We start from the raw sequence: 20,022 nt of genomic DNA, 5'->3' as shown, positions 1-20,022 counted from the left end.
TGTTCGGTTTCGGCTTCGGCCAAGAATTTTCATTTCGGTGCATCCCTATTTATATTGTATTTATTTACAGAGGTATATTATGTCACACTTCACACTTCTTTAGTAAGTTTCGTCTGTGTGTGAAGACGGAATAAAGTTGAATGGAATTGAATTGAATTAAAGTTGAATAAACTTCAACTTTACTGTTCAGTGCACTGATGTCAGACTCATTTTGAATAAAGTTTATTGTTAAATTGTTAAATGCCCTTACATATCTCTGTCACCATTATAAGTGTTTGATCACCACATTTGAGTGATCATTGCAAAAAATGTGTTTATGTATATATATTCTGTTTATGTATATACTGTATTCTATATATAGTACCAGTCAAATGTTTGGACACACGAATGGGAAAGTGTCCAAACTTTTGACTGGTACTGTACTATAATATACACAAAGAATATCGGCCGATATATCGATATCGGCCTTTTTACGCCCTAATATCGGTATCGGCCCCAAAAAACCCATATCGGTCGGGCTCTACTAATTGGTCCCATGATACCTGATACCATGTACAGTCATGAAAATGTGTTTAGGTTACGAAAAAAAATGCTTTTTTATGTTAATTACATTTTTATTTTAGTTAATTTAGTTAAAAGTGCCTCTGAATTTACCTGTGGGGCTGCGTAGGTTGAATGTGAGGCTACTTCCTGTGATGTAGATGGTAGTGTTGGACACAGACTTATCCAGTAGGAAGGGGAAACTCTCTACAAGTCCTGGATCCCTGGAGCGCTGAAGAATTGTCACCTGATGGATGAAGAAAGAGAGTGCAAACAATTGCAAAAATGAAAGAGATAGGTTCTTTGAGAAAGAGAAAGTTCTTTGAATATGCTGTATTTTTTATTTTTTTTTTGCAACTGTTTTGTTTGTAAGATGTTTACAGTAGTAAATTGACTATAAGATGCTGATCATACCAAAGCTGAAGTAGAGGTGTCAACAATGATGTCAGTGGCTTGAGAGAGGCTGGATTTGGAGACCTCAATGGCTTGACCCCCAGAGGCCAAGGCCATGTCATAATACACCTGAAACTGTGACGATGCCTTCAGTGTCCTTCTCCTCCTCCTTGATGCTGTCATGAAGAAGGATACCTGAATAGAAAGGGTGAGAGATGGAAAAGTGGGAAACTGATGGAGGGCTGGTGAACATTTTGATGGCAAGGACTGCATGTGACACAAGGATGGACCATTTTACCGTAGACTTGGTGCTGCGAATGAGGGCGTTGATGGTTTTCTCCAGGTGTGTATCCTTAGGTGGAGCATCCGTGAACACATATATAAAGGAGGAGGAAGGAGCTCCTGTCAGGGCCAACTGTGGGAGAAACAGAAGGTTAGAAAACCTTGTAGAGGAACCTTGTAGAGTGGTCAATAAAAACTGATTCCTTGTATTCTTTATAAAATTCAATAATATAATAGTTCTTAGTTCTAACTGGAAACTACTTTGATCGCTATTCCAAAGTGATTCTCTTCGGTAAACTTGGACCTTGCTTAATTGAAACCACTTCTCACCCCATAAACACAATATAATGAATAGATTTTGCTGTATTGTGTAATATTGGAAAGAAAGAAAAAATGTGCAAGATGTGTCAGGAAATGGGTTGAGCCACGACCCTACCATCAACATCCTAGTTACTACAACATTTTTTGATTTACCCATAGGACAACTTAGAACTGAACACCAAAACTTGTTCATTTGAGTTCGATTTGTGCTTTCAACAACTCATCTAGTTACATAGTTATTAGACTGTAAATTTAAGTTACTAAGTAGTTACATATATTTTTTTACAGAATGTGTGCCCATGCATGTCTCTTGGTATAAACCTATGTCTGTCTCTTCACCTTGAGGTTTGTCACTGGAGAACAAGCCCATATATCCTGAAGTGAGGTACTTCCCATTGAGAATGGCAGGAAGCAGCTGGTTTGGACAGGTACCACTGGCACAGTCACTGCATGTTGGCATCGTAATGTCTGCACATTAACACATACACATGCAATCTATTTAAAGCAGTATACATTTGTTAAAACACACAGGCAAATCGGTACTGTTATAAATGTACATCAGTTATGAACCAAGTCATCTGTTAACTTTTCTCCAGTTTTCATTAGAAACATTGCTATTTATAAGCAATCAATTTAATTACACTTGAACATTGGACATGTCAACACAAAAAAATGGTGCAATTCTTTTTTTTTTTTTCGCATATGAGTCTCTCTCATAAATCACACACACTGGCTTTATGTACCTGCAATCTTCTCAATGTTGAGATCCGGTTTGATGAGGTTGGCATATGGACTTTCGTTACCTAATTCAACCCAGTTACTGTGGCTGTAAAAATCCTGGGGGGAAAATAATATAATATAATATAATATAATATAATATAATATAATATAATATAATATAATATAATATAATATAATATAATATAATATAATATAATATAATATAATATAATATAATATAATATAATATAATATAATATAATATAATATAATATAATATAATATAATATAATATAATATAATATAATATAATATAAAGACCTTCTTACCTAACCTGTTTTCAATCTGCTTCTGTTCCTCCTGTATCTCCCCTTAATTTGTGATCATTGTTAGTCTCTGATGACAAGTATTTATACATAATGTCTTATCTCACACTGTTCAGAAGATGTCATGCAATCAGACCTCAGCAAATGATTAACCCCAATGGAGTTACATTATTTAGACATGGCTGCCTTTAAAATATTGTGTCACGTCTCACACATCCACAAAATTATGAATCATTCCTAACCTAAAAATACATCCAAAATGGATTACAGCAGTAAAAAAAAAATGAGTGAGATATCCGATCCATAGTGTGTCAGATGAGTTTTCATTGGGTCAAAACCACCTTTGACCATGAATATAAAAATTCCACCTTTGACCATATATATGAAAATTCTACATTGCTTCATTTTAATTTGCTTCATGACTGTATGGGCCCCAGCCCAGTTTTATTATAATCTTTGGACACAAAAGTCACATTCCGCAATAAGACCACACCTGTTCTCGAACACTGAGGCCCCTGAAAGTTCAGCAAGTTGTTCAATCAATAATATTATTGACCGTACTACGTTACATGTTAAATGAGACGCATATATTATCTTTAGACTGCAGGATGCAATGAGGAAAGTGCCAAATGTTCCTTATTAATTATATAACAAATTATTGTGATTAACTAGTTAATCATTTCATCAATATTTTTTCTTGTATTATTATATTCCTTTATTTAAAGGTTTACTAAGTTAATTTTCCCTCATTAAGAAAAAAAGTTTTACAGATAAATAAATAGTAAATTTTGGAAAATAAACAGTTTTAGTCATAGAACAAATTAATCATGACTAGCTCATTTCTAAGCTGGAACAAATTACTTTTTTATTATTAGGTGTCAATATAAGGGGACCTTTAACCATCAATATATCCTTAAATATTGTGGACGTATTTTAAACTTTAAGTTTTTAATGTTAGATCGGGTCTCCACGCCAGATAATATTTAGGATCCAGCCCCGGATGCCAGATCCCGTCAGAAAATATCAGTTTGTCCAGTAACAGAATAACTATGAAACCCCACAAGCATGAGATTGAACAACAATGGAAACACAAATGAAGGAAAAATTTACAAGAAATATAATATATAGAATCATAATAAATGAATAAACATAATAAATGAATAAACAATAAAAATACTTAAATGATATAATGATAAATGGTAAAAAATAATCGAATAATAAAAATAATCAGATAATAAATCATATCAATGACTAATGATTATAAAATGATTGTGAATAAATGATTATAAATGAATAAAAAAACATAAAAATAAAAACACAACACACACAATTTGCACGTGAGGATCTAAGGATCCTTCACTAGCATAACTGAAAATAGACTGAGAAATTTTAAAAACAACCCCCTTTAGGTGCAATTAACAATGTCCAATTATCAATCAGACTTTAAACACCGTCAATCTTCTTTTCATTGATCCTATTAAAAAATAAACCGTAGAACGCATAGTAAAACTACCACATCTCTGTCACCGTCACGAACAAATTAGCAGGCCTACATATTTGGAAACAGGTGCAGGTAGTCGTCGGCGTCAGTTGCAAATGAAATGGCTATTATAAGAATAATCTTTGTGAGGACGACTGGCAACAGATGGTCTTAAATTCTTTAGACACCACACACTAAACGACTTTAAACACCGACTGAAAACACTGACTGAGCCTAAATTACATTCATAATCGGCCTGACAGTAGTGTGTTCCCGGCTTTACAGAATGAACCTGATCAGCTTGGAATTGAAAAGTCTTACCGTTACTTGCTGGCTGATGGACGGGTTCTCTCTCCCGCCTCAGTGCGAGTCCTTTATACAGAATTATGCATTGCTGCTGTTTGTCTAACATTTTCTAACACACAACTGCAAATAATAGGCTGAATGGGTGAACACACAAATTCACAGGCATGTCATGCCTGAGACAGCCCGGATAACACCTAATTGTGCAATCAGGTTGTCAAAAGAATGATTTCTATCTCAAAAGATAGCAGGTTTAAACCTGTCTTTTACATCGGTTTGATTCTTATCCATGGCTCACTGCTCCTTTTCCCACATTTTTTTAACAAGTCTATCACTATTGTCTTGATGAGTGATAGGCTAATATGTCAGTAAATAGAACATGTTCCTCAGTGAATTTAAATTAGAAGATCTAAGGTTGAGAGCCAAAAAAAGAAGCCAATAGCATCCTGTTACAGCAATGTACAAGCAATGAGATTTTCACACATTAACCCTTAAATGCATAAAGGGATGTACCCTTTTCCTCCTTAAATTTTTAAAGTTAGACATCAAATTTCTTAATATTCCAGTGGGTAGGCAGAATTGTATTTTTGGGCGGGCCTGGGCAAAAGTGAGCGGGCATTAGTAACTAACGGGGTCAGACTCAATATTCACGGCTGCGTTTCCCAATAAAGTTGTTTCTTAACGTGCTACGAAGATTCTAAAACTTAACTAAAGATACCTGGGCTGCATTTCCCAAAACCTTCTTAATGCTACGTCGTTCTTAAGTTAAACCTCAAGCTGTATCTTATCATTAATATGTGTTTCCCGAAACGTTCTTATTATACCTTCTGTAAGTCATACTTTCGTAAGCTTGGTCTGGACCAGTCTTAGCTATACCTTATCACTGTTGACAGTTAACAGTTCTTTACATCTCAGTCTATATGAAAGCAATTCTGAAGTAATACACCCAGTGTTCAATTAAGCTGCAATTCTTAATAAATAAATAAATAAATAAAATAAAGATAAAAATTATTTAAAAAAAAAAAGGAGAGAGAGAGACAAACTCTGACAGAGCTACCCTCTCTGCCCCGAAATTCAGCTGCTGGCGGCTCTCCTCTTTCTCTCTTTTTTCTCCGCCATAGTAGCTGTTGATCATATGTTTCCCGTGTAGCGCTTTTATTGAGTAGCTCATCCAATAAAATAAATTAGTGATTTACACCAATATATGATGTGGCTGCTGGGCAATCAACCCTGGTTGTGGAGTAAATGAGCACTCTTACCTAAATGTTTTTCTGTTGGATTTGTGTAGGCACAATGTGTTTTTTTGTTTGTTTGTTTTTTGTTATCTCTCTTCTGTTAAAAGCTGTTAAATTATTAAGCAGTGTCTCCTGTAGTTTTTTTCCCTTTGTATTTTATGTGGTGACCACTGGGAGGTGCTCTGGGCATATATTTTTCTTTCTTGGTTTTATTCCCTGACCTAATGTATGTTGCATTCTAACAGGATGCTATACTTAACTAAGAACATTTCGGGAAACACATATTAACCATAAGATACAGTTTAAGGTTTAACTTAAGAATGACGTAGCGTTAAGAAGGTTTCGGGAAAAGCAGCCTTGATGACCCAATAAGTGCAATTCACCTTTATTCCTCAAGGTGGCTGTTTGATAGACAATGATGTGACGTTCACTCATAATTACCGCAGGTATAAAACAAAAGAATATCATCAGCAAACATTGAATTGGCTTGAATTTACTGCAGAGCAATTACTGTATGCAGTGAAATATAAGCGTCACTGTCATTTGATGGTGGATTTATGTAGTGAATAAGCTGCCAGCAATCAAAATATGGATTTTGAAGTCATTGAAAACTTTTGAAAATATGTTTGAGATCGCGAATAAGCCAGATGCTGAATGTACTGGGAAAGTGCGCTCTGATGATGCCGGTAAAATTATCTGCTCAAATTGAACCCCACTAAATTTCAAAAAGTAACGAAATATGCTTTATTTCATTCTTTTGTAATCGTTAATAAAATATCAGGAGAGATTTATGCTATTGCAGCAGAGATCCATCCGTGTTGGATAGGTATAGCATTATATTAAAACACAACTTAAAGATATCAATATATTAAAAGGATAATCTCATTCTGTATTTGGGACTCACAACAACAGCCTATATGCAAATACTCTCTCTTTTATAAAAAAAAAAGAGAGAGAGAAATCTATAGGTCTGGGTCATGTAATAATGGTTGGTGAAACATCCATGCATTTAAGCAGGGCCGATTCTAGCCAATTTAATGCCCTAGGCGAAATCCCTATTCTTTATCACAACCCTGCTAAAAGTGCCAGTACGTGCGCTCATTGGCGCCCCTTCAGCAGGTGGCGCCCTAGGCGACCGCCTAGCTCGCCTATGCCTAGAAACGGCCCTGCATTTAAGGGTTAAGAAGTTGGAGAATCTACTGTTGTGATTATTTTGTTTGTATTTTGTCAAACTTTTCAGTGTGTCTGCTCATTCATTTATTTGTTTTATTTTATTTTATTTGGTTGCCCTGTGATCTCATATATCTAATAAAACAATTCATATCTATTGTTCAGCACTATTCAACACAAACATTCTGAACAGCTGTTATCTGTATGCGAGATAAAAACATAATAATTATGAATAGCTGAACTGTCATGTGACAGAAAGACACAAAGATCCCACTTACACCTACTGCTTTTTTACTCTTCTTCACCTGTGACACGCCCCGCCTCTCCAAAACTACAGCACAAAATGATGTATGAGACAGGAATGACCAGATAAGCACCTGGAAAAGAGAGAGGAAATAAGGCACAGTAAAAAGAGAGTTCACAGAAGCAAGAAACTGAGGGACACCTAAAGATCAGCTGGAGAAGCTGCTATGTGGGAGCACAGTAAACTTAAGTATGTTTCATTTTAGTTTTTCCAGGTGCTGCTTTGTGAGCAGAGGGACTACAGACAATAGTGGCAGAATGAAAGCCAGAAAAGTCAACCTGAAAAATGTATTTAACATACTGTCACTGTCTTGCCTTTTATGGAGAGACATTGAATTCTACATTGAATTACACCCTGGGCGAGACCCCCTTCGAGCGCCCCCCCCCAAAAAAAAATTCTGCACAAACAGTTATATTTTATTATAACAACATAAGTGAAAGAGAAAATTATATTTCTCAATTGCACAAATCCTTCATTAAAACATTTGAAAAACGCACTTAAGAGAATCCAGTTATTTAACTATTGCAATTACAACAGGAAACACACTTTTTAAGGTGCACAATCTCCACCTCCAACATTGCCAAAAGACAATGAACACAATTCTGCACAAAATATGACAGTATAAGTTATCAGAACTTAAATAAATATACACTATACACTGTATCTAATTTGCATATTAATGTGTTCTTGGAGCAACATTTAATGAAAAAAGAAGTGTAATAATTGGAGTAATAATTGGCAACATTTTAATAATAATATCTAATATTTCATAGGAATATTGATGTATAATTTATTTCCATATTCACTTGTTGTGTCTCCCAAAATGCCTGATAAACATGATTTTAAGTCCTGATGTCCTCTACAGTGGACATGTATGAAATCAACACCCTGTTCTGTAACAGAAAGTCATTTTTTGATTTGAAACCCTACTACTACGTACAACAATAAAACAGTGTATTGACATAAAAAAGGAAATTTACTTTTGGTACTTAAGTACTTTTAAAAGCAAGTACTTCTGTACTTTTACTTAAGTAAAAATCTGTCTTTACAACTTTTACTTGTGTAATACTCAGTTTTGGTGGGCCTTGAATAGTCCGTGCTTACCGAGTATTATCCGCGGGTTCTTGGCTATTTCCTGTATCTGTTAAGGCCCCTGGATAGAAGAGTCAGACCAAGACTTCTGTGCTTCGAACTCAGTGTTTATTTTCCAACCTTTTCATTAGCTGTGTCTCTGCCTCCTTCCACCCGACTACCTCGTGCGTCTCTTCGCTCTCCCTACTCTCGCGATATCTCGCGTACAATCTACTTTATTTAAACCTTCCCATTTCAATTCTTACATAATACTCCCCTTCCTATAAGAAATGTCCTCATTTCTAATACATTTGACACAAATTCCTCAAAAACAAACAAACAAACAAAAACAGAGTGATAACAGTGAACAGTGAGAACAGGTTTTTTTTTTTTTTAACACTGCTATATAACCATGAGAACAATGAGCCCATTATACTGGTAAACAACTTACAGTGGTATATAAAACACATACCCATTATGCAATGCATACTGTATAATGACAAACAAGTCACATCAGCACATTGAAAGTAAAGCACTTAGTACACTTGGAAGCCTTTTAAATAAACCGGCAGTCGACGTAACCTTGGGCGTACATGTGGTGTGGATGGCTGTGTGACAGGGGGTGCTGAGGCCCCAGTGGGTATTCCCACTACCTCTGAAGTTGGCGTCTGGGGCGACTGTACCAAGGATGGTGCAGGGCCAATGTCTCTAGCATTGTCAATTGAAACATCCTGTAAAGGGCCGTATTGCGCTAAAGGTCGGTTTGCTGGCGGCAAACGTGGCAACTGTGGCTCAGTGGAAGGCCCGGGGGTCATTGGCCTATCATGGGGTGGGAGGAGACCTGATAGTGTATTCGGGGTGGTTGGCTTGGCAATGGACTGAGGTGAGGGGTGTGTGTGTGACTGTGAGTGACCAGTGATGTATGGCTTCATGCGGTTATAGTGAATGACTTTGCTCTTGGTGTGTGGTTTGGACTTATCACGAATGGCAAAATCCACGGGGATAAGACTACCCAGCGGTGCAATTGATTGTAAAACCTCATAAGGACCCACCCAGCGAGGATGCAGTTTGTTATGCTTGTTGGCTGGGTCATCAATGAGTACCAAGTCGCCTGCCTTATACGGGGTGTATTTACCACGGCGATCATAGTAATGCCATTGTTGTTCTTGCGCTTTGTCCCTGAAGGCAGTTGCCGATCGATAGGCAGCGGACAATCTTCGATGTAATGAGTTAGCAAATTCTGCGGGCGTACCCGTAGTCGCTGAAATGACAGAGGAGCCATATTGAAACCGCACGTCCAAGGGGACGCGGGCCTCGCACCCATGTGCTAAAAAGAATGGTGTGAACCCGGTGCTGGAATGATCAATGGTGTTGTAAGCTAATGCCACATGAGGGAGGTGTTCGTCCCATTCCCTACCAGACTCAAAGAGGTATTTGGCGAGCTCATCTTTTAAGGTGCGATTAAAGCTCTCCACAGCCCCGTCACATTGGGCGTGGTAGGGAGATGTGCGGAACTTTTTAATGTTCATTAACTTACAGAGGTTTTTAATGAGGTCTGATTCGAATTGTCTGCCTTGATCGGAATGCAAGGCATCTGGAACTCCATGTTGCGGTATATAATGATCAAAGATGCAACCTGCCACCGAGGTAGCTGTCTGATCCTTTAAAGGATACAGATTGACAAACTTAGTGTACAGGTCCATCATCACTAAGACGTAACGGTTGCCTCTAGTCGACGGAGGTAGCTCAGTTATATCCGCGGCGACAATTTCGAATGGACGATCTGGAGATATAGACACGAGTAGGGCCTGTGGTCGGGGCACAGGCGAACGCCGTGACTGACAGGCTGTGCATTGAGCACAATGTTTAGAAATGTTTGTAGTCATGTAGGGCCAATGAAAGAATCGTCTAGCCCTATTCAGCGTTTTAGCATGACCATAGTGGCCAACCGAAGGATCACCGTGAACATGACTCAGAATGTCCGGGACCAAGGACGTCGGAACGAAAATTTGGAGGACTTCATCAGCATGAGGGGTGTGCAACAATTTACATAAGACATTGTCATGTAAGGTTAAACGACTGAATTGTGACCACAATTTCCTGACGTAGGGCGACGCGTTCCAGAGCTTCCACAAGGGGGGGGCTTGTGACCAGTTTCTACCCATGAGAGGACGGTGGCTAAGTCGGGGTCAGACCGTTGTTGGTCTGCTACTTTCCAGTCGCTTTGAATTTGTATTAGGTTTGCTGTGACATAATTTGGAACAGACGTGACTATGAGGGGACTAACATCCTTCTTAGGTGTGTACGCCGGTGTCGGTGCCGAGTTTGCCTGCGGCTCGAACAACGGGGTTTGTGTTGCGACCGAAAACATGGTGGACTCCCATTCGTCGCCATTATCATGTTGAACAACCTCAACCTGCGGCCGTCGAGACATGGCATCTGCGTTCAAATGTTTGGCACCTTCGCGGTGGCGCATGCACCAATCATAAAGGTCTAATTCGACTGCCCAACGTGCGCGTCTTCCCGTTGGATCGTGGTCCAAAGGGAGCTTTTTGAGTCCGATCAAAGGTTTATGGTCAGTGATGATAGTAAATGGGTGGCACGCAAGGTAGTGGCGGAAATGGCGCACCGACCACACAATGGCGAATAATTCTCGATCAAAGGTGGACCATTTCCTTTCAGACGTTGACAGCACGTGGCTGGCATATGCAATAACATGCTCCTTACCATCCACATGCTGTGAGAGGACCGAACCGACCGAATGCAAAGACGCGTCTGTGTAAAGTAGGAAGGGTATCGAGAGGTTTGGGAACGCCATAATAGGCGGCGATGTCAATGCTTCCTTCAAGATGTGAAACGATTCACTGGCCTGAGCTGACCAAGTGAACGTAACACCCTTGTGTGTTAACCGGTGTAGAGGTTCTGCTGTATGAGCGAAGTTCCTGATAAACTTTCGGTAATACGAACATAAACCTAAGAAAGCCCTAACCTGCGTGGGAGATGTTGGAATTGGCCACGTCCTAATTTTCTCAATGTTTGACGGGTCAGGCTCAACTCCGGCGCTGGAGACACGATGACCCAAAAATGTAACCGAGGTGCATGCCAAGTGGCATTTAGTTGGTTTGAGTTTAAGTCCGGCCAAACGAAAGCGTCCGAAGACTTCGTGCAAGTGTTTCAGATGTTGCGCGAAGTCTGCGCTGTAAACGATTATATCGTCTAGATAAATCAAGCAAATGCTCCAATGAAGACCGCGGAGCACCAACTCCATTAAGCGCTGAAAGCTTGGCGGTGCGTTAGATATACCCATGGGCATCATACGGAATTGATAAAGCCCTGCGCCTGTCAAAAACGCAGTTTTTTCTTTGTCTGCCAGGTTAAGCGGAATTTGCCAATAACCCGCAGTCAAATCAATCGTGCTGAACATTTGTGCTCCAGACAGCCAATCAAGAGTGTCGTCGACCCGAGGAAGAGGATGTGAGTCTTTGACCGTGACAGCATTGAGTCGTCTGTAGTCCACACAGAACCGGTGTGTACCGTCTTTCTTTCGAACGAGCACAACCGGGGCTGACCATGGGCTCTGCGACTCCTCAATGATATCACGCTCCAACAGCCTAGACACTTCTTGTTGTAGGATGTCCTGCGTCGCTGGTGATGTGCGATATGGGCGCAGTTTAATTGGTGCAGCGTCGCCTGTGTTAATGGAGTGTGTGATTAAATCGGTCTTTCCGTAGTCGTGCGGGTGTGAGCTAAAAATGTCTGATCCGCATTCAAACAGGTGTCCGCTAAAAGCATGTCTTGAACAGCGTGTGTGTCGTCAGCGGAGGTAGTTACAGCTGAAACTAGCACGTATTCGTCCTGTGCTTTTCCCGTTATGGAGTAAAACTGGCCAATGGGGCATCCCGCCCCCAAAGAGACTGGTTGGCTTGTCGGATTAACGACTCTAACGATGCCCTTCCCATTTTGAATCGTTGTTAGAGTGCGTGCAATGCCTAAGGACACAACCTGGGGAGACTGAGGCTCCACAATACCCACAAATGAGTCTGTGAAGGGATTTGCGACGACACCGTCACTAATAGAAACCGAAACCGTCATTTCTGACATTGGTGGCACCGTTACCTGTGCAACAGTTATCGCCGCGCTCTGTATTGGAGTAAATGACTGTGGCGGTGAGAGAGATGTTGCTGTGTCATACAATCGTAGCTGCTTGTGTGGTATATCTACCGCAACGGCGTGTTGGACCATGAAATCCCATCCGATAAGCACCGGATGGGTTGCTGTTCGTGTTATGTGGTGGCCGACGTCAGATCTGCGATGGGCATTGATGTCGCTGTGGCAGGTGAAGGTTGCTGATGCACAGTCACTGGCATGATAGCCGTTGGATTGGCCACACTGATGGCCAACTGTGCACGTTCACATTGACTGGCTATCTTTAAAGCATCGTCTAATGTCACTGCTCCATGCTCATGTATTTTCAATTGGAGTGCAGGGTCTAAGCCAGTAACAAATCTACGAAAAATCTCACAGTTTCGAGCCGTGACATCATACTGAGGGAAAGCTTCTGCCACTAAGCTGGTGAGTTCAGCTGCATAAACCTGCAAAGGCTCCTGAGGTTTACGGGGACGATCATTTAAATACGTTTGATGAGGGGCTGTATCTCTTTTGACTGGAGAGAAACGGACATGACGGGTAGGGGATGTGTGAGAACGTGATGACTGTCTGTGATGCGGGGGTGGTGAAGGTGAGCTGTGGGTGCGATAACTAGAGTGTCTGTAATGTGGGTTAGGGGAGGGAGAACGAGTGGCACATGGTCTGTCTTCATAGCCGAAATGGGGTCGGCTCTCTCTCGAGGGGGAGCGGTCTGGTTTAGGGTGTGTGTAATTGTGTCTGTAAGAACTATGGTGATCGAAATGTGTATGGTATGGGGTATGTGACTCAGTGTAGCTTTATCAGGTGGTGTGGCAGAGACATTCAATGCCACTTCAAATCTCTGTATCCATGAGCCGAATGGTTCAGCGTTATCGCCCGAAAAAGGAGCAGGAAGATCAATTCTGAAAGGCACATGCGAATTTACAGCAGGCATCACGGCATGTGGTTGCGGCAGATCCGCGATATGATCGTCATCCACAGACATTGCGTGTGTGCGAGCAACGGCGAGAGGAGGAAAAAAAAATAATAGCACGTAGTTCAAACTTGCAAAAATATATTGTGACCAATATAAACGTGCCAGCAAGGTGATGTGGCTATTTTAACGTTGTGCAGAGTCAAGCAGAAAATGTCCATACAGAAAAAAAGGATAAATAGCCAACCAGTGCTGCCACCAGTGTAATACTCAGTTTTGGTGGGCCTTGAATAGTCCGCGCTTACCGAGTATTATCCGCGGGTTCTTGGCTATTTCCTGTATCTGTTAGTGCCCCTGGACAGAAGAGTCAGACCAAGACTTCTCTGCTTCGAACTCAGTGTTTATTTTCCAACCTTTTCATTAGCTGTGTCTCTGCCTCCTTCCACCCGACTACCTCGTGCGTCTCTTCGCTCTCCCTACTCTCGCGATATCTCGCGTACAATCTACTTTATTTAAACCTTCCCATTTCGATTCTTACACTTGTAATGGAGTAATTTTTGACCAGCAGTATCTGTACTTTCACTCAAGTAATGGAGTTGAGTACTTTGTCCGCCTCTGACGGTAGGCTATGAAAGGAGTTAAATGATAAATGATTAAAAACATACAGTGGCATCCAAAAGGCTGAGACCACATTGAAAATATAGGATTAAAAATACTAGTTAAATTATAAAATTATCAGAGAAATGTTAGGACCTAAAATGATTTTTTTTTATATATATATTTAATGAAAATTTTCATCCAAAAATGAAAATTCTGTCATCATTTAGCCTACTCACCCTTCATGTCATTCAAATCCTATGACTTTGTTTCTTTAATGGAACTCAAAAAGGGAATTAAGAATATCTTCAGCGATCTCTTCAACACGATGAAAGAAAAGAAGAAGTGGGGCAGACAAGCTTCATGCTGGGTTATTTTTTTTACCCAACCACTGGGTTGAGAGCGGGGATTTTGCGTCATCTTCAGGAGAGAGCCATTCTCAGCGCAGCTGATTTGGTGCACTTCTTCAGTGACATAAAGGTTTGTATACGTTTTGTTTAATCTATAAAGTCTTTACAGTGCTGTAAATGATTTTATATTTTATGGAACGCAAGACGCAGCATACAGGGACGAGATGTCAGTCAGCTAAACGCGTCAGCAGCGGTCGTTTCATATAAAGTCCCTTTAAGGCAAGTCATGTCACTCGGCGGCCATCTTTGAAATGCCTCTCGGGCATGCAAGTGCAGCTCCTATCTCTTTGAATGGGGAAACATTAAATTCTCCAAAACTGTTCGCCAAACTTAAGATTACATTTCATATTTCAAATCACCAATGAAATCTGACAATAACTGTCTCATGAATGTTGTTTCTTTTGCTCAAATAGTGTTAAAAAGCGTATTTTTCAGGCTAGACCAGCCAGTGCGCATGCGCAGTACCGAGCTCACGTCTCAAAACGCTGACTGTTTCTATAGCAACAGTGACTTTATTAGTTCAAATGTGAACCGATTAGCGATTGGCTCTTTTACTCAGAAGGCGGGGCTTTGTTCGATAGAGCGGCCATATTGAGCATTGCATTTTTCCACATTCAAAACTATACGAGTGACATGTCTTGGGTATTCTATAGTCTTTGTTTCATATGACGGAAACGCCTTTTGCTTTGCATAACATAAACTGATTTTATTCGTTATAATACTTTATTTTATTTTTAAGTTAAAATATGTTCTCTAATCTCAGTACTTTTTGTTTATGGGCAGGTTATGGAGTCAGTCACGGTATCTTTCAGCTACGAGTGAAATGTAAGGCGGCGGTCTGAGGTTTGCAGTTTCCCCGCCGAACAGCCGCCCATCACCGGCTCAGATTTCAGTGACACCGGCACGAGAATCAGCACTATTTAGGTGAAAAGGGATTACAGAGAACGGTTGAATACACTTGAATTAAAATGTTATTTTTAAATGTTACATTTTTTATTTCTAAGTTTAAATGAAGCCTATATGTAATATTGTAAACTACACTCTAAAAAAATGCTGGGTTAAAAACAACCCAGTGCTGGGTAAAATAGGGACAAACCCAGCAATTGGGCTGTTTTGACCCAGTGGTTGGGTTAAATGTTTAACCCAAACTTCTGGGTAGTAACCCAACCGCTGGGTCAAAACAACCCAATTACTGGGTTTGTCACTATTTTACCCAGCACTGGGTTGTATTTAACCCAGCATTTTTTAGAGTGTATGCTGTATTCATCCAAATCAATTCAATTTGTCTCATATTTTTGTCCATGGGTATTCTTATTAGGCCTAATAAATGTTCACCTTTTGATTATTTGCCTCTAGTAATTCTGTGTGTGATTTCCAACTTCCAACCCATTTTAAGCCAGCAGTATAGTATTTTTTAAACAATAGTTGAGTTAAAACAACCCAGCATGTTGGGTAAGAACCAGCAGGGTCAAAATAACCCAGCATGTGTCCTATCCAATATTTACCCAGCACTGGGTTGCCAAATAACCTAGAAATGGTTGTTTTTAACCCAACAATTTTTAGAGTGCAAAAACAGGCCCAAAGTCACCATGAAAATATCACAAAAGGCATCCCTTATTACTCATTTTCGCAATGTTGATTGTTAAGGTTAGTGAATAATGACTACATTTTGGTCTGTTCCTCAGACAAAGCTATTGTTTGGCCTCAGACATATGGGTCACTAAAATAATACTTATTTTAATCGCCTTGGAGCTTGACAGTGCCAGTCCACTTTTACTCTCAATAAGCTGAAACGAGTAGGCAGAAAACTCTTTAAAGAATTCATCTTGTGTGCTCCAACGAATAAATAAATTCATACAATTTTTGCAATAACATGAGGATTACAGATTCTGCACTTGTTTTCATTGAAGCAAGATGCTATTTGTAACATTCTCAAATCATGCAGGAGAACATGATCAGGGTTTACACAAAATTGGGGAATGCATGCAGTTTGAGTGCTGCTGTCTGAAAGCAAAAGCAGACTTTTTTCATTATATTATGCATTACAAATATAATTTGTAACAGAAAAAAAATTGAATTAGAAAAACTGAAGCAAAACAGAAGCATAATGAAAGAAGTCTACAGAGGTTTAAATCTTTTGGACCCTACTGTATGTCAAAAACAAACCCTATTTTGACAATTTGTGTGCTAAAATATTATTACACAGAATAATTCATCCATTCAATCCCTGAATTGTTCTGTATTTCATGAGGATTCTTCTGAGGACCAATCCTTAAGTCTTAGGTGAGAAAACACCTTCGTTGTTATTCTCATTAAAATCAATTGCTCAATTTTCTTTTTTTTCATGACTCTCTTTCCTCTTCCCACAACCCTTTCCTTTCTAAGTAAATGTTGTTGTTGAAGAGATATTCCGGGGCAAGCACTGACATGCTGAAGTGTCCCATCTTAAGCAACTTTTTTCAAGGAAAAATGAGATCCATTATCATTTCTGAAAAGGGACGTGCACTGACATTTTGAGGGGCAGGGGCTCAAGTGGAAAAACGGGCACTTCTCATATTTATTTTAATTTTTTTTCTAATCAAAACGTTAAATATATTAGGGGTGTGTGATATTGACAAAAAATATATCTCAATATTTTCTGGGATTTTATCTATAAAGATAATTAGACGATATTTTGCTGAGTGTGTTATTGTGCTGATATCTTAAGGACTACCGTGGACAGCTGACTCCTAAAGTTTTTGATATTCTTCATATTTTGTGTGGTGATCAGTTCACAGTAGTGATAGAAATTAATCTTTTCCAATAAGTTTAAATAGATTTTGACCTTTTATGGGCATTTTTACCTTTATAAAGCCATTTCTAAAGTGTCCATCATCTTTTCAGTCAAATTCTTAAATTGAATCAGTCAATTAGAATAAGTCATTTGGGCTCTTACCAAGCAAATGGTAAAAATTTTATTTTTGAAAATTTGTTCAAAATTAATCTTTGCAATGCAGAGAAAACTCAGAAGCTACATTAGAAGGGGCATTTAGATTTTTACACACTGTTTAATGCAGGACATGAGTGTATTTAACCTGCAGTTACAAATACTGTTTTGATATTTTAAGCATAAAACGCTGAATACTGATATTTGAAATTATAAAAAAAAAATATATATATATATACTTTAAAGGGGTCATATGATGCTATTTAAATTTTTCCTTTCTCTTTGAAGTGTTACAAGCTCTTGGTGCATAAAGAAGATCTGTAAAGTTGCAAAGACTAAAGTCTCAAATCCAAAGAGATATTCTTTATAAAAGTTAAGAGTTAACCACGCATGCGTAAAAAGACAGTATAAGTCATTATAATCCGTAATTATGTCCCCACTGGATATAACAAATGCCTCTTTTATAATGGGTTTTCATGTTTTTGAATCATCGCTCCGGCCGGACAGGGCATCACAGTATGGTAAGAGGCGTAACCTTTCCGTCACACGCTTGAGGCATTCGGCCAATCACAAAGCTTTAAATGTGAAATTAAAACTGTCAGTAGGTGGCAGCAAGTCACTGTTAATAAGTGAGTCATTGCGATGGAACCGAATCATTTAAACGGTTGATTCATTCAGGAACAAAACACTGTCATGTTGCTCAGAAAGGCAAATTGGAATTATATTTGTTGGCGAAATAGAGCAAATACAGTCAATATTGTGTCTAAAACGTAAGTGTCTTAATATTCAATTATTTTTATTTAACTGCTGTATAAAATCAATATCACATTTGTAATCATTCTGCTTTTTGGTGGAAAAAACGTCAGTCTTCGCGTGATACTGATTAACTATATGAAATTATATAAATATTTACATTTCTGCCCCCATATCTTGAATTTTGTGATCATTCTAAATGCATTTTAATAAACTGAATCATGCAGTGACAGAACGCGCACTGGTCTTGGGTAATTAGCTGTAAATTCGAGGCACAGGTAGCTTAGTCTTTTGTTCATCACCACTCACCTCCACAGCAAGACAAACACAACTGGAAAGGGAGGGAGGGCTTCACTTCTGCGGCTCTCTGTCTGCCTATGATGTGCATGTGCCGATCAATGTGTGCTACACTGCTGTGCTGCACTTGCGCGGAGCGGAGAAAGGCATCGGAAAATGTTCAATTTAAAAAGTTCAGTTTAATGAGACCATAAAATATTTTGCCACATGATTTTAGCTAAATTTAGACAGGCTAATGTTTTTTTTTTTTTTGGTGAGCAATAGCTTCCATCTGTCCACCCTACACCACAGACATGTGGAGAATACAGGATGTTGTTATATGCAGCAAGTGACCATTACTTTCCAGACATTCATGCAGCTCCTTTAATGTTATGGTATTTTCATCTTGTTTTTCCATCAATTTTTTACAGATACTCTATTCTTTGGAATGTCACTATTGTACCCTATTGTCTCCACTTGCTGATGATGGCCTTCGCCGTATTCCATGTGTAACCCCGTCCAGTTGTATTCCCCTTGTTCTTGTTCTAAGCGGGATTTGAACCGGCATGGGAGGCATGGGAGGCGGGCGCGTTAACAAGGACACTAAACCTCAACCTCTAGTGTAGATAGTTGCCTCTTTTGTACCATTCTCCTGATTGGTACTAAATCACAATGAGATCCCAGCACATACTTTGTAGGCTCTTTGCAGGCCAAGAATATGCTAAGAAAATTCTACAGAATCTGCTAATTTTTATTAATCAGAATCACCTAAAAGATGACTGGAGGATAATAAATACTTTTCCGTAAAAGTTTGAATGTGACTGGTTAATTCCAAACAGAGTACCATGTCTTATTACAAAGTGAATATTTATGCAAACAGGTAACTTTAAGTTTTATATTTCCTCTTTTTTTCCCCTTAAAGTTTCTGTTTGTTTCGTACTTTAATTTTGTTGGTTTTAATATTAAATTAAAATTAGAAAAAGATCTGTCATGATTTTATTTAGATAAATTTTTTACATCTCAAAAAGCTGTTTATACCCACTGTACTAATGTTTCACAGTTTTACTGTATTTTTTATAAAATAAACTCAGACTTGGTGAGCATAAGAAAAGTCTTTCACAAATCTTCCAAATCAAAGAATAATTGGCAGATCCCACACTCTCAGGAAAAGGTACAAAAGCTGACCGGTACCTTTTCCAGTTGTACACTTTACAGCGGTTAATGCGTTTCCGTATTTCATGTTCTGTTCTGTTGTGGATAAGCAGGATGGCCTCAAACTCTGCTATCACAATTTTGCACTCTATTCCTCCTCAAACACACTGCACACAGACTGTAAGGTGCGTCAGGCAGCGACGGCATGTCCAAAGTCTTGCTGGCGTTTGTCATACCGCTGGTTGTCATCGCCGTCAGTTATACTTCCATTGTTCTAGAACTGCGAGCTCGCAGGAAGAGGCTTGAGAGTAGATGGCAGGGTGCGAGCAATTGCAAACAGAGATCCTCAAAATTCTTAAGAAGCCTGTCTTCATCAGGCGGACAAAACAGCGTTAGACTCTCGGAAAGTTTTACGAAGATGGTCATCTCGGTGATCGCAACTTTTATTCTCTGCTGGGTGCCCTACCACGTCTTCTGCTTGCTGGAGGTGACGGCTCAGTACAAGACTGAGAAGACAAGAGATTGTGGAGTTTGTGGAGTTGTCCTTACCTGTCGCGACAACATTCACCTTCCTGAACTACAGTTTTAGCTGTCCAAACTTCTGCACTCGAATCCGTCAAAGTTTGGGGGCTCTTTTCGAGGGGCTGGTGGAGGAAGCTGGACCCTTAGTACGGGTTACAGAAAGGATGAGGAAAAAAGATTAA

At 39.3% G+C, this 20,022-nt stretch overlaps 1 pseudogene; it reads left to right on the top strand.

The window, feature by feature from the left end:
- The first annotated feature begins 12,456 nt into the window (after positions 1-12,456).
- On the top strand, positions 12,457-20,022 carry LOC107746842 (prostaglandin D2 receptor 2-like; annotated as a pseudogene).

Source organism: Sinocyclocheilus rhinocerous, unplaced genomic scaffold (genome assembly GCF_001515625.1).
Source record: "Sinocyclocheilus rhinocerous isolate Xijiao unplaced genomic scaffold, SAMN03320098_v1.1 scaffold2026, whole genome shotgun sequence".
NCBI lineage: Eukaryota > Metazoa > Chordata > Actinopteri > Cypriniformes > Cyprinidae > Sinocyclocheilus > Sinocyclocheilus rhinocerous.
This window is presented reverse-complemented; position numbering and strand designations above follow the sequence as displayed.